Source organism: Melopsittacus undulatus, chromosome 8 (assembly GCF_012275295.1).
Source record: "Melopsittacus undulatus isolate bMelUnd1 chromosome 8, bMelUnd1.mat.Z, whole genome shotgun sequence".
NCBI classification, from domain to species: domain Eukaryota; kingdom Metazoa; phylum Chordata; class Aves; order Psittaciformes; family Psittaculidae; genus Melopsittacus; species Melopsittacus undulatus.
In genome coordinates this window covers 48,694,883-48,707,020 of record NC_047534.1, presented here as the reverse complement: position 1 = coordinate 48,707,020, position 12,138 = coordinate 48,694,883, and the positions used below count along the sequence as shown (strand labels likewise).

General features: G+C 35.0%; 1 protein-coding gene across 1 annotated transcript in view; it reads right to left on the bottom strand.

Moving 5' to 3' along the window:
- The window catches only part of LRMDA (leucine rich melanocyte differentiation associated), a 663,971-nt gene that overhangs the window by 80,199 nt on the left and 571,634 nt on the right, over window positions 1–12,138 (bottom strand). The window lies entirely within an intron of this gene.

Genomic DNA, 12,138 nt, shown 5'->3' with positions numbered 1-12,138 from the left:
CACTGTACAGAACAGGGCTTTAAATTACTAAAATTAGGATTAAGATTTTAATTCTTTTCTAAATAAAAGACTTTTCCAGAAAAAACAACTCCTCCTGTTAAACAAGTTCTGTGAGAAAGGAAACAAAAATTTACAACTTCAAGAAAAAATATTAAACTACACCACAAATTTATCAACACATTTCTTATTTTCTTTGAAGAAGAAACTTTTGCTATTAAACAGCACATAACTTGATCATCCATTCAGTTCCTAAAACACATTTAACTATATATCACTGGTATATACAGAAGAAAAATACCTGCCTTTTAGGAAAAAAAATACAAAAGAAATCAAATCCTGCTACCTCTTCTGAGTAAAAAAAATAAGTAAATAAAAAATAAAAGGTATTGGTCCTTGTATACTACTATTGGAAGGAAGCTTTGACTTAAAGATAGACGATCAACCTATAGGGATGTGTTATCATATCTTCCATGTATGTTCTAAAATAAGAAATATGCATTTTTTCTGATAGTCAATCTCATGCCGGTTCTGATCCAACAACAGATTTCATGTACAGTCTAGCTTTGCTCCCCAAGACCACAGAATTTATAAGAAGGCCTAAGAAGTTTGGAGAGCTATGGAGTAATTTTGATTAAGAACAGATTTCATTTCAGTCAACTGTGTACCATACAGACTATTTCACTACAGACTACTTTGTGAAATTTGGAATCTCATAGACCAGAGAGACTCAGTTCATATGACAAATTTCTTGTGAAATCAGAAGATTACTTTCACTACCTGTCTGATGCCATTTGTCAAGATTCTGTAAACTGCAGGATATAAAAAAAGAAAGAACAATACCCTTAAGGCTTCATCTTAGACATCAGCTGGGACTTCATATGTTCTTTCCTTTATTTCTGGTCTGTGATCATGCTATATGAAGAGTCTTTCTAGGCAACAGACCTATTTCCACTGTGAGGTGTGTCTTAAAGATGCAAGTCTGCAAAGTTGTAATATACATCATAGTATGGAGAATACTAGGATTAGAATAGAAAATTAGGGAACAATGAACCAGGTAAAATGAAGGGGCAGAAGAAGGAGCAGGGAGAAACAATCAGATTTGATCTTTCATTGAAATGTCACCATTGCCTGTTGTAACAGTAGCGTGGTTGCAGATGTGACTGCAAGGATCTAGGCAAGATATCATTTGCAGCAGTAGGTAACAATTTTTATTAGAACAACTAATGTAGAAAAAGAGAGACAGACAGGCTTTTGGGGACATACGCCATTCTTCAGGCTTTCTGAGTTGCTCTTCCTCACAGACCTTGTCTATTTTATTAATTTTTGTCAGTTGATCAAACAGATAAATTTCGTGGCCTGACAACAGACCTGAAGAAGGGCATGTGTATCCAAAAAGTTCAAATGATTTTTTAATTCTACATCAGTTGCTCTAATGAAAGGTATCACCTGTCATTGTAAACCTTACCTCAGCTCCTTTTTGCACCCTGTACAAACACAGAAAATTCCCTCAAGTAATCCAGACACAAGGGAAGAAATACTTGCTTCCCCTCTGACCTCTGCATTGCTTAGATCTCATGCAAAGACCAGAATCCAAAGTACCAAAATGCTGTAGGAAAGGACACTATCATAATACTTCCACTTTGTCAAGTACCAAGAAGTACTAGAAATCTCATGGGAAATAGTCTTCTCTTGAGATTTCTAAACTGATCTACATCTCTGAGTCAAATAAGCATTCTCATCTTTGTTAGCAATAAGTACCAAAACACACAAACAATGGAAGATCCTTCTAACTTCAGCAGGAAAATAGACACGAGTCTATTTTTTTCATTTGTCTCCTCAGTGTCTTACAATGGCTTGCCTATATCATAATCAATAATGACTTAAAATCTGAATATAGTTTGAATTAAAGCATTTAAAAGCTCACAGGGCTCTGTTCCCAATAAGTCTTGTCTTTATGCAATGAAATGCATTCCTTCTGGCCTAATGCTACAGACTTGGCAAAAGAAATGCCTTTGGTATGAGCAAAAATTCCAAACTTCAGTCTTGCAATTGCCCCTTCTGAAGGGTCATTTATTGTGCATGTTGTTTATCAGCATGTGTCTGAAATGAATGCTGCTTCAATGTAAGGCAACAGGAGGTCACATTATAATTGCAATGCAATCAGTAGAATTGCTTATAACTTGGTCTCCTTTCTAAAATGACAATCTCTGCCACATCTGCTATTATATTAATGTTTTCCGCATTACGAAGAAGGAGAAAGAAAAGCCTTTCCAGTGAGCAGCTGATGTAGTTTTTTTAAACTAAAATATCACATGGGCTAACCAAGACTCAAACTTTTAAAAAACCATCTGGCTGTCTCTCCCATGATAAATCTTAATGATAAATGTCTCCGTTTTGATGTTACAAAGGAACCACAGACCTGCTCAGTTTTGGCACAGCTGAAAACACACTGGCAACAGTAGTATAGAACTCAGATGTCCAAAATATAGAAGTAAATAATTTTGACCTAGAGGGCTCAGTATATTTAGAGAAAACCTGATTGCAACAACAGCAACAACAACAAAAAACACACTCAAACCAACCAACCTACCAGAAAAAACAAACAAAAAAAACCCCACAAAAATAAACCCCACCACACACAAAAAAATACAAAGAGCAGAACAGAGAGGCAGAGATGTTTGGACTTATCAGAATTTCTCTCTAGAGGGAAACTTAAAAATAAATAATTTTTTTTACTGCAATTTACCAGATGTACAGCTTCAGATCAGTTTGCTGATGTGCAACTTGAGGTCCTGAGTTTTCCAATGAATCTTCACAGCATTTTTATCTTCATTTGAGTTTAGGGTTTGTTTTTTTTTACTGTTGGTTTGTATTTATATCTACAATTCTTCTTCACCAGACATCCTTTGATAATTCATATTTTGTTGGTTTGTCATGATTATTAAAGACAGACTCAGACTGGAAAATCTGAGGGGTTATGGCAAATACAATTTTAAAATCAGCTGTAATTTTATGAATCTATTGCACTCCTGTGGACTGCAAAGGGTATTCCTGTTCCTTTTCATTGTTCAGCCAAAAAGATAGGAACCGTAAATAAGCTTTCAAAACCTCTCTAATGTCTCAGCCATTTAAGTGGTCTTAAATGAATTCCTTTTCCATTACACATTGACTTTTGATGCCTAATGTCCATTTCAACATGAAGGTTCTTTAAAGCCTCCTAGAAGAAAGACTCTTTCTGGTCAGCTACTCTTTTCACTTATATATATCAGTGGGTGCCATGAAACAGACACATACTTTCTACATTTGTCTCTGTGAATCTCTTTGAATCATTCACTTTCTCCTAAAATGTTAGTTTGCACTACTTTCAAGAGTAATTCTATTTTTAGCCTGTTTAGTTCCCCTGTGTCCTCTCAGATAATTTTCCCCATCAGCAACAAAGAAAATCCTAAGAGGCTCCTAGTGTCATTCAAATATTGTGCAAAGGATTAGGATGCTAAAGGATAAAAGAAATGGAATTACTAAGGGATCTGGCAGAGAAGCAGAACTACAGGAAGGAACTAAGCAAACACTATCAAGATAAGAGGTTGTGAGGCAAAGCAATAGGGCCCATAACTAAAAAAGGGCAGTCTGCACTACTCTGGCATACAGCAGTACTGAAATGGACATTTAGGAAAGGACAACTGCAGATATCAGCATCTGGGATTTCACAAGATGATTCATTCATATTTCCATTATTCATTTCTACTTTTCCATTGGATACAAGTGAAGAAGTCAACATGCAATTCACACTCAATTCATGCTCATCAGAATGATATCCAAGCATTCCAGCAGGAAGCACATAACCTCAAGTCAAACTGTGATATTATCTTACCTCTTTATATGTACTGTTGTTCTGGGAATTACGTCCAGCAGAAGGTAGTAAAGAATAGTAACACATCTCTTTCACTGCTCAATTTGAATTTCAAGGTGTATGCCATGTGGGTAAATACCTAAGATCTCTCAGAAAACTACAATGGGATAACTCCTTAGGGAGATTAAGTCATTAAACTGCTCCACTGATTACAGCATGCCTGTGTAAGCTATAGTCCAAATGGGAAGACACTTTTTCCTCAGCAATTACTAGAATATAAAGAGACAGGAAATCAATGTTTGCATTGATGCTCTTATATAAAATTTACATTTTTATCTTATTGTAAAGACCTATGCTTTTTCATTCGCTTCAGAAGACAATCAAACTTCTAGTATCCAAACTATGTTATACTTTATAGACAGACCGTGGAATATCTTACGAAATGCTCAATACATTGCATCTTTTATAGTCATTATTATTTGAAAGTAGGGAAAATTATTAGTGAAACATAGAACTCTTTCCCCTGCTTCCAGTTAATAAGTTCCATTTACTGAAATGTAAGACTGTAAGACTTCCACTAATATTTGATCACTTGATGTACAATCAATCCCTCTCATACTTCTCAAAAATACAGAGGAATGAATGACAGAATGAACTACACCACAGAACTACGATAAAAGTTTAGATCACCAAAAAATTACACTAAATAAATCCCTGGGGGTGGGGAAGGAGGGAAAAGAGGAAAAATGAAACAACAAAAACCAAATAACCCCCAAAACTCAAACAGTTCAAATTTAGAGCTGAAGGTTATTTTTTACTTTTCATTTCACCAAGACCTAAAAGTTCTTTACCAAAGTCTTTGCTGGACTAGAAAGGATCACAGTGGCTGGAGCAGCTATGCAAAGTGAATCTTCATTACTTCTCTATTTGAGCACAAAACAGTTCATCAGTAGTACTAATTTGTTGAGTGTTCTAAACCTAAACTTATTGATGTTTATTATCTATTATAAAGTCCAGTATGAATATAATTTCCTTTCATAGTATACCCAATGTTGTAGAAGACAGCCAAATACTACTGGAAGAAAATACCTGAAATTGTCCTTAGCTTAATACCCTTGCCCTTAAGGAGGTAAAAGGCAAATAAACTTTGGTACTATAACTCAGGAATAACTGTAAGATTGCCCTTACACCAAAACCAAAGCAAAGTGAATCCCCAAATGCTGGTTAAAAAGTTGTTGGAGTTTTTGATTGTTTGTTAATTTGGGGGGGGGGGGGGGTTATTGTTGTTTTATTTGTTGTTTTTTTCACTCAGATAATGTAAAAGTACATGAAAAAAGCAAAGAACATTTCTCTTGATATGAAGCCTGGGTACAATAAAGTTATTACATACCTAGGGTATTTTTAAGACTGTAAAAACTGCCTTCAAAATTCGGATAATAAGCTTGTAATTTTCGCAAGAAAACATCAGCGAGCTAACAGCTCATGAAGTTCCCTATCAATTTTTAAATGCTTTATTTCAAATTTCATTTTTATCAATTATTAATTTCACAATGTGAAATCTTCGTTACTTATATTTTTAATGCTACTGAACTTGATTTTATTGTATTTAGTGTTTTAAGAACTTAATATAATTAAATCTTAAATATTTTTTCAAATTTCAAAGCCTTCATTAGAATTTTCCTTTTTAATATGGAAAATGAGGACAATATATAAATACATTCCTAGAAATCATTCCCTAAACCAGGAATACTCATCATGCTTTTCTATGGCAGCAGTTAGCCCTAGATTGATCAAGTTCTCTGCAGAGTGACCAGACCAACAGCACATACATAGTATGCTAAGTTTATCTGTACACTAGCAGCAGGTCCAGACTTTCAGTGTTAACTTTATGACACACTTACAGGTGAAATCTTGGCCCGTTCTTAAAGCACTCATGGGAAAAAGCCTAGCCAGGAATGGGCTGTCACTGCCAGAACAATTCATGAGAGCTACAGCATAGACCATGACAGCATTGGAGGAGTTGCTACAAAAGGGAGGAGCCAGACACAAACAGGATGGAAAAACTGGTCTAGCAGTCCACATATGGCTGGAGGCATCATTTGGATATCACTTCTGGAAATCATAAAGCTCTGTAAGCTTCATGGAATAAGCGCCATTACATTCACACAGTAACGTATCACACTATCTTTACCCTAGATGTTGCTATCAATTTGAGATGAAGCATAGAAAGTTATATAATTTCTTTGATGGGTTAGACGCAGATCAAGAACATAAACAACTGATAAATAAACATAATCCTTAATTACACTGCTTTTCAATTTGTTTTTTAAAGTATGAATGCTGGAAAGACCACAACCCACCCCTGGAGGTATCTATGTTCTGCTGCCTGCAGTTCACAGGAAGTTCCTCCTCACTGTCTCATGGTGATAGCTGCAGTAGGATTTGAAACTAGAAGTGCCTTGTTTGTCTATTCTCTCTTAAAAAAGTGCTAATGATAGCTCCTGCTAGGTTAGATGGTAGAAGGTAATAATCTCGTAAATGCCATACTGAATATCTACTTTGGGTGTGATAATAATAAATTCCAAGGAGATTAGCACTGTAGAATCCACTAAAAGAAAACTTCACTATGGTTTCCCACTGCCATAGAGGGAAACCCAAGTATAAAACTAATACAACTCTGTAGGAATATTTTGTAAAATTATGATTAAATTTTCCAATGCATGTTTCCTATCAGCAAGCTTCTAATTAGCTTTCACACAGGTGAAAAGGAAATTTATACCAAACATTGTGGTTTAAGCCCAGGACGCAAATCAGAACTACACGGTCTACTCCCCCCCCTTTCTTCCGCTCGCTCCTGGGGGGTGGGAAGGAGAAGCAAAAGAATGCAGCTCCCATGGGTTGAGATAAGAACAGTCCAGTAACTAAGGTATAACACAAATCACTACTGCTACCACCAATGATAAGAGTAATAATAATAAAGGAAATAACAAGGAAAGAGAATACAATACCACCCACCGACTGATACCAATACCTAGCCTGACCCAGCCCTTCCAGATAACTCTCAGTTGCATCCCGGGCATGACATGCTGTGGTATGGAATACCTCTTTGGTTAGTTTGGGTTGGGTGTCCAGGTCTCTCCTTCCTCCTGGCTTATCCTCCTCCCTGGCAGAGCATGAGACTCACAAAGTCCTTGGTCAGACTAAACATTTGAGCAGTAACAAAAAACATTGGTGTTATCAGCATTATTCCCAGGCCAAAAGTCAAAACCACAGAACTGCACCAGCTACTAAGGAGAAAAAATGACTGCTACTGCTGAACCCAGGACACCAAATAATGCAGCGTTTTCTGAAAATCTGCTATTTGCAGTAATACAGAAGAAAGAAAAAATATTATCTCTGTATAAGAATTTGCAGTCTAAGAGAACTATAATAAAACCATTGATTTCATGTCCTTCTCAAAGCAGTCAATATACTAGCTATATTCTTCATACTGATGCATTGGTAGCAAACTAATGTTGAGGACAAAATTAAGTTCTTCAGAAGTTAGTTCAGATGAGTTAACTCAGGCAAAATGTTCAGAGACTAAGAGCCTGGAAACCTAAGTCTCAGAGGTATGGCCTAATGGATGCAATTCCACAGGGATGGCTTCTGACCACTGTCAGATCACATTGCATATCACAGTTCTGCAATTTCCAAATCCTCCTAGGTTAAAAAAAAACGTCATTTGAAACAGACTGGGAGAAGCTAGGATACAGTGTCAGAACCCAAAGGGATGAGACACAAGCTTTAAGTTTTGGTCTAACAAAGACAGAAGGAAAAAATTCAACAAAACAGATCTGGTGGAATACACTAATACACTTGACTAAGTGGAGTAATGTGAGGAGACTTTCAATCTGTTTCATAGATTTCAAGAAGAAATGTGAAACCATAGATAAAATTAATCCTCTCAAACATATTTATTGAAGGTGAATATATTCATCTCTTATAATCTAAGGGCTATATTTTTAATGTCCATATTAGTAAGGCAGCAGCATCTTCATGCATCTAGATATCTTAACCAATTCCATGCTATGGAAACAATAACAGCATACAAGACTACAGATGGGATAATGTGTTGTTCGAGTATTTCAGAATGGACATAGAACATGTGAACAGCTGTTCATATGACTCTTCAGAACAATATTGTGGAAACTGTATGAGAAAGGAGAACATATGAAATTCCCATGAAATAACAAGGTGAAATGAATTCTTTTTTTTTTTTTGAGTAAATTTCAAAATAATAATTCATGGAATTTTTAAATCATATCTAAACTGTTATTCAGCCTAAAGCCTCATTGTGTTCACTTAAAACCAAATACAAGCCACACAAGATAGCTCATCATATCCAAGTCTTAGCAGCCAATATAGGAAACCCTATTGGCAAGGCACAAGGAAACAAACATGTCTGCCAATGTCAGTTTGCATCATGAGATTATGTCCACTAATTTTTCTAACTGATTTATGTTCCTGCTTCTCAGTGTACGGTTGAAAATGTTGATCCTTTGATTGCACAATTGCCTCAGACTATTATGGTAGCACAGAGGTAAGAAGGAAGACTAATACAGTACGCACATATGTCATGATACTTATTACTAGTTGCAGTAGTAAATCCATATTATCATAGAATCATAGAATAGTTCAGGTGAGGAAGTACCTTAAAATCATTTAGTTCCAACTCCCCTGCCATGGGCAGGGACACCTCCCACTAAACCATGTCACCCAAGGCTCTGTCCAACCTGGCCTTGAACACCACCAGGGATGGAGCATTCACAGCTTCCCTGGGCAACCAATTCCAGTGCCCCACCACCCTAACAGTAAAGAATTTCTTCCTTACATCCAATCTAAAATTATTACATCATTATTAAAAGCATTAGATCATTATTCATAGGCTACCAGGCAAGAATGCAGAGAAGTTAGGAAAAAGACTTATCAAAGCTTACTGACATTTTGTCACTAATTAGTAATGTGAAAAAATTCTGCTGGAGTCCACAATAACAATACAGAAATCCTCTTTTTTTTTTTCAATGACTTTTAAATACTCTGGATTAAAATTTAATGCCTAAAAGAAAAGTTCTTCCTGCAGAGAAATCACATCTCTGAATTTTAGTTTCTTCCTTGCAGATTAATAACTCAGTTTAGTATATCCTGCACTTATTGATGGAAACTCATTTTAGAAATATTGGCCAGCATAAAGCCAAGAATCCCTATAATGTCCCAAATTAGTTGGCTACCACAGGTTTATGGATTATTAATGCATCTCCTCTTGGCATTCAGCCTTATACTATTTTTCATTGAAATACTGAAGAAAATTCAATCTTTTCTAGAGTTTTAGTAACATAAAGCTTGCAAACAGCATTAACCCCTGTTCCAATAAAAAGTCTCTCACTCAATAAGTCTTTTATATATACGTTTAAAACCATCCATATTCAGCAAAAGACAAAAGCACATAATGGAATTTAAGTGACAGTTCATATGTTTTTCTGGATTAAGATAAATAATGTAACTTTCTATTAAATAAATTTCTATTAAATACATTAAAATCTTAACAATATGGAGGATCAGCTTTTAGATAATTGTGTTTACATAAGTAAAATTAATACAGATTTTTATTGGAATAAATACTTCGAATAATTAAGCGTAAACATTTCTAACTGGAGTATTTTTGCAACAAGAAATTAAGGCTTGTCTTGTAATTCAGACAACGCTGTATAATTGAATACTAGGTGGGAACTTTTCCTAATTAAATTCACTGTTAAAAAAATCTTTAATTTACAGTGAAAATTCTATTTTTGTCTGAAGTATTACCAAGGCTTCTAGATCATTAAAAAGGACAATTATATTCAACAGAAGTAAGCATCTATGTTTTGTTTAACCAGAGTGCCTGATGAGGTTAAATAACAGAGTTAACACATTAAACAGATATACAGACAGAACTTAACCTCTATTTCCTCATGAAAGGCTCAGCAGAATCCTAATATAGTTACTGAAGTCTTTAATGTTAACAGTAAGAAGTCTTTCCCAATTATTTTTATGCTCCCATTGTTATTCTTATACAATAATTACTGTTATATTTTCCATTAGAAAATGCAATATGAATGTGTTTTATAAATGATCGCATTTTTCATCTGTCATTTTCAAAAAAATTTGAAGATACTAGCACACAGTTTAGAGAGGTTAAATCACTATCCTAACAATCTCTCCCTACTGAAATAAAAAAGCAGCAACATTCCTTCCAGATGTGCAATAAGATGAGAGAGTCACTCTGCTCCCAGAGGATGCAAGAACTCTTAGAATTTCAAAGGCTGATGCCAAGAAGCCCTGCCAGATACACTTCACAAAAAAAATGTCTGATGAATTACTATGGTGAGCATCAATTTTTCAGATAAATGACTGAAAATAAACTAGTTTATACCTCAATTGAGAGAATAAATTTCCTTTTGCTTTGGGAACTTGAAGTATGGAGAAAGCTGCTGACCATTCCACCTCTCACTGAACTAACAACATTTTGCTAAAAATGAGCGGCTTTCCAAATTTCCTTTCATTGTGGCTCAATAAATTTTGTCAGAGGGAAAGACGATGTCCACAAAAATTCTTACACAAAAGTATGACACCCAAGTGATTTGTAAACTACCTGAATCTGTAGAGATCTGCAATTTTACATACACAACTAACTTATGAATTCTATGAAACTTCAAAATTAAGAAAAAAAAACTTTGAAAATGAAAGGAAGCTGCAAAATATGAGTAAAGTCTTGTGGTTCCAGCACACACAGACTGTACTACCTTATAAGCAAATCTGATTACAACATAGCCTGTGAACAAACATTGAAACGGATAAATGTTATTTAAAAATCAGCAGTGTTGCAATTTTTATCAGGCAAATTCTTCTATGATAAAACAGAAGGAAAGAGTAGGGCAACTCTTTGGACAGAAGCTTTTAATTGCTTAATTATGAAATCTCATCTTAAAATTTCTCCTATACCTGTGAGTACAGGAAAAGTTAAACTTCACTCTGTAGCCCAAAGTACTTACACGCAGTAAAGTGCCTCTAAAAGAAGACAGACACGAAGTCCTTTTCTTTTTGACTGGTGAGAACAAACTAAGAGAGAACTTTCAAGATTGTAATAAGAATTGGCGAGCAATCACACAGATTCATTTTGCATGTCTACAGTAATCAAAGATGATTTCTTATTGAACAGAAGTGAAATAATTACAACTGCTCAGAACAGATTTCAGAATGGCATTAGCGGCTATGAAAGAGTCAGAAGCAATATAAAAAAAAATATGATCAAGGACAACCTGAACTTAAAGTACTTCTTCAAAATAGTGCAGACTTTTTATGACTTATGCCTTCATCTTCATCTTTTCCCCTTCATAGTCCTAAATATTTCTTGGACTATTTAAATGACTTAAAACAAATAAAATTTGTGCTACAGAAACAATTTTGGCTAAAAAAAAATAAAAAAAAAAATGAGGGCTTATTACCATATTTCTTTACTGGCACAGAATCTGAGAAAAGCCTCAAGGTGCAAATGATCTGCAGTCTATTTAACATCATGGTTATTTATTTTTATGGGCACTCATTACTACTCCTTACCCTAAATTATAGGTACATTCCTGGCTCCATTTCCCACTGCTCTGTAATCTTTAATAATATGGTTTTTCATATTCCCAAAACCTCCTCAGTACCTCATCAATCAAAAATGTGTGTAACATCCACTAGTTGTTATACTGGGAAGAGACAGTAAACCATGGAACCATAGCTTGGACACCAGATAAAGACCTTACTCATATCCCAGGACTGGGATATATGCCATAGCCTGGGTAGCATTTACTAAGAAAACCTGGTTTTCAATATCTTAAACAGAGTCTTTGCATACAAAGCAATATGTACTGAATTAGTGTTTAAATACCACAGTTCCTATTTTATTATGGATTATGTGCTGAACTAGTTCTGTCAAGTTTAGAACAGTATGCCATAACTTTGAGTAAATCTAAGTGCATGCATCTTTTTCCATGGAAACAGTATTACAAGTATGCCCATTTCTTCTGTCACAGAAAATTTTCATGAATATTTTGATAAACAGCTGTTATACTATAGCAGTTTATAGTCATAATAGCCTCAGCTTCAGCAAAGAAATGACAGCATCAGAAGTGATAACATAACACTTAATTATTTTTTTGTGAACAACTCAGAAAAGTATAGCGTGGATCATTTCAATTTTTGGGTTTACTGGACAGGAAAAAACT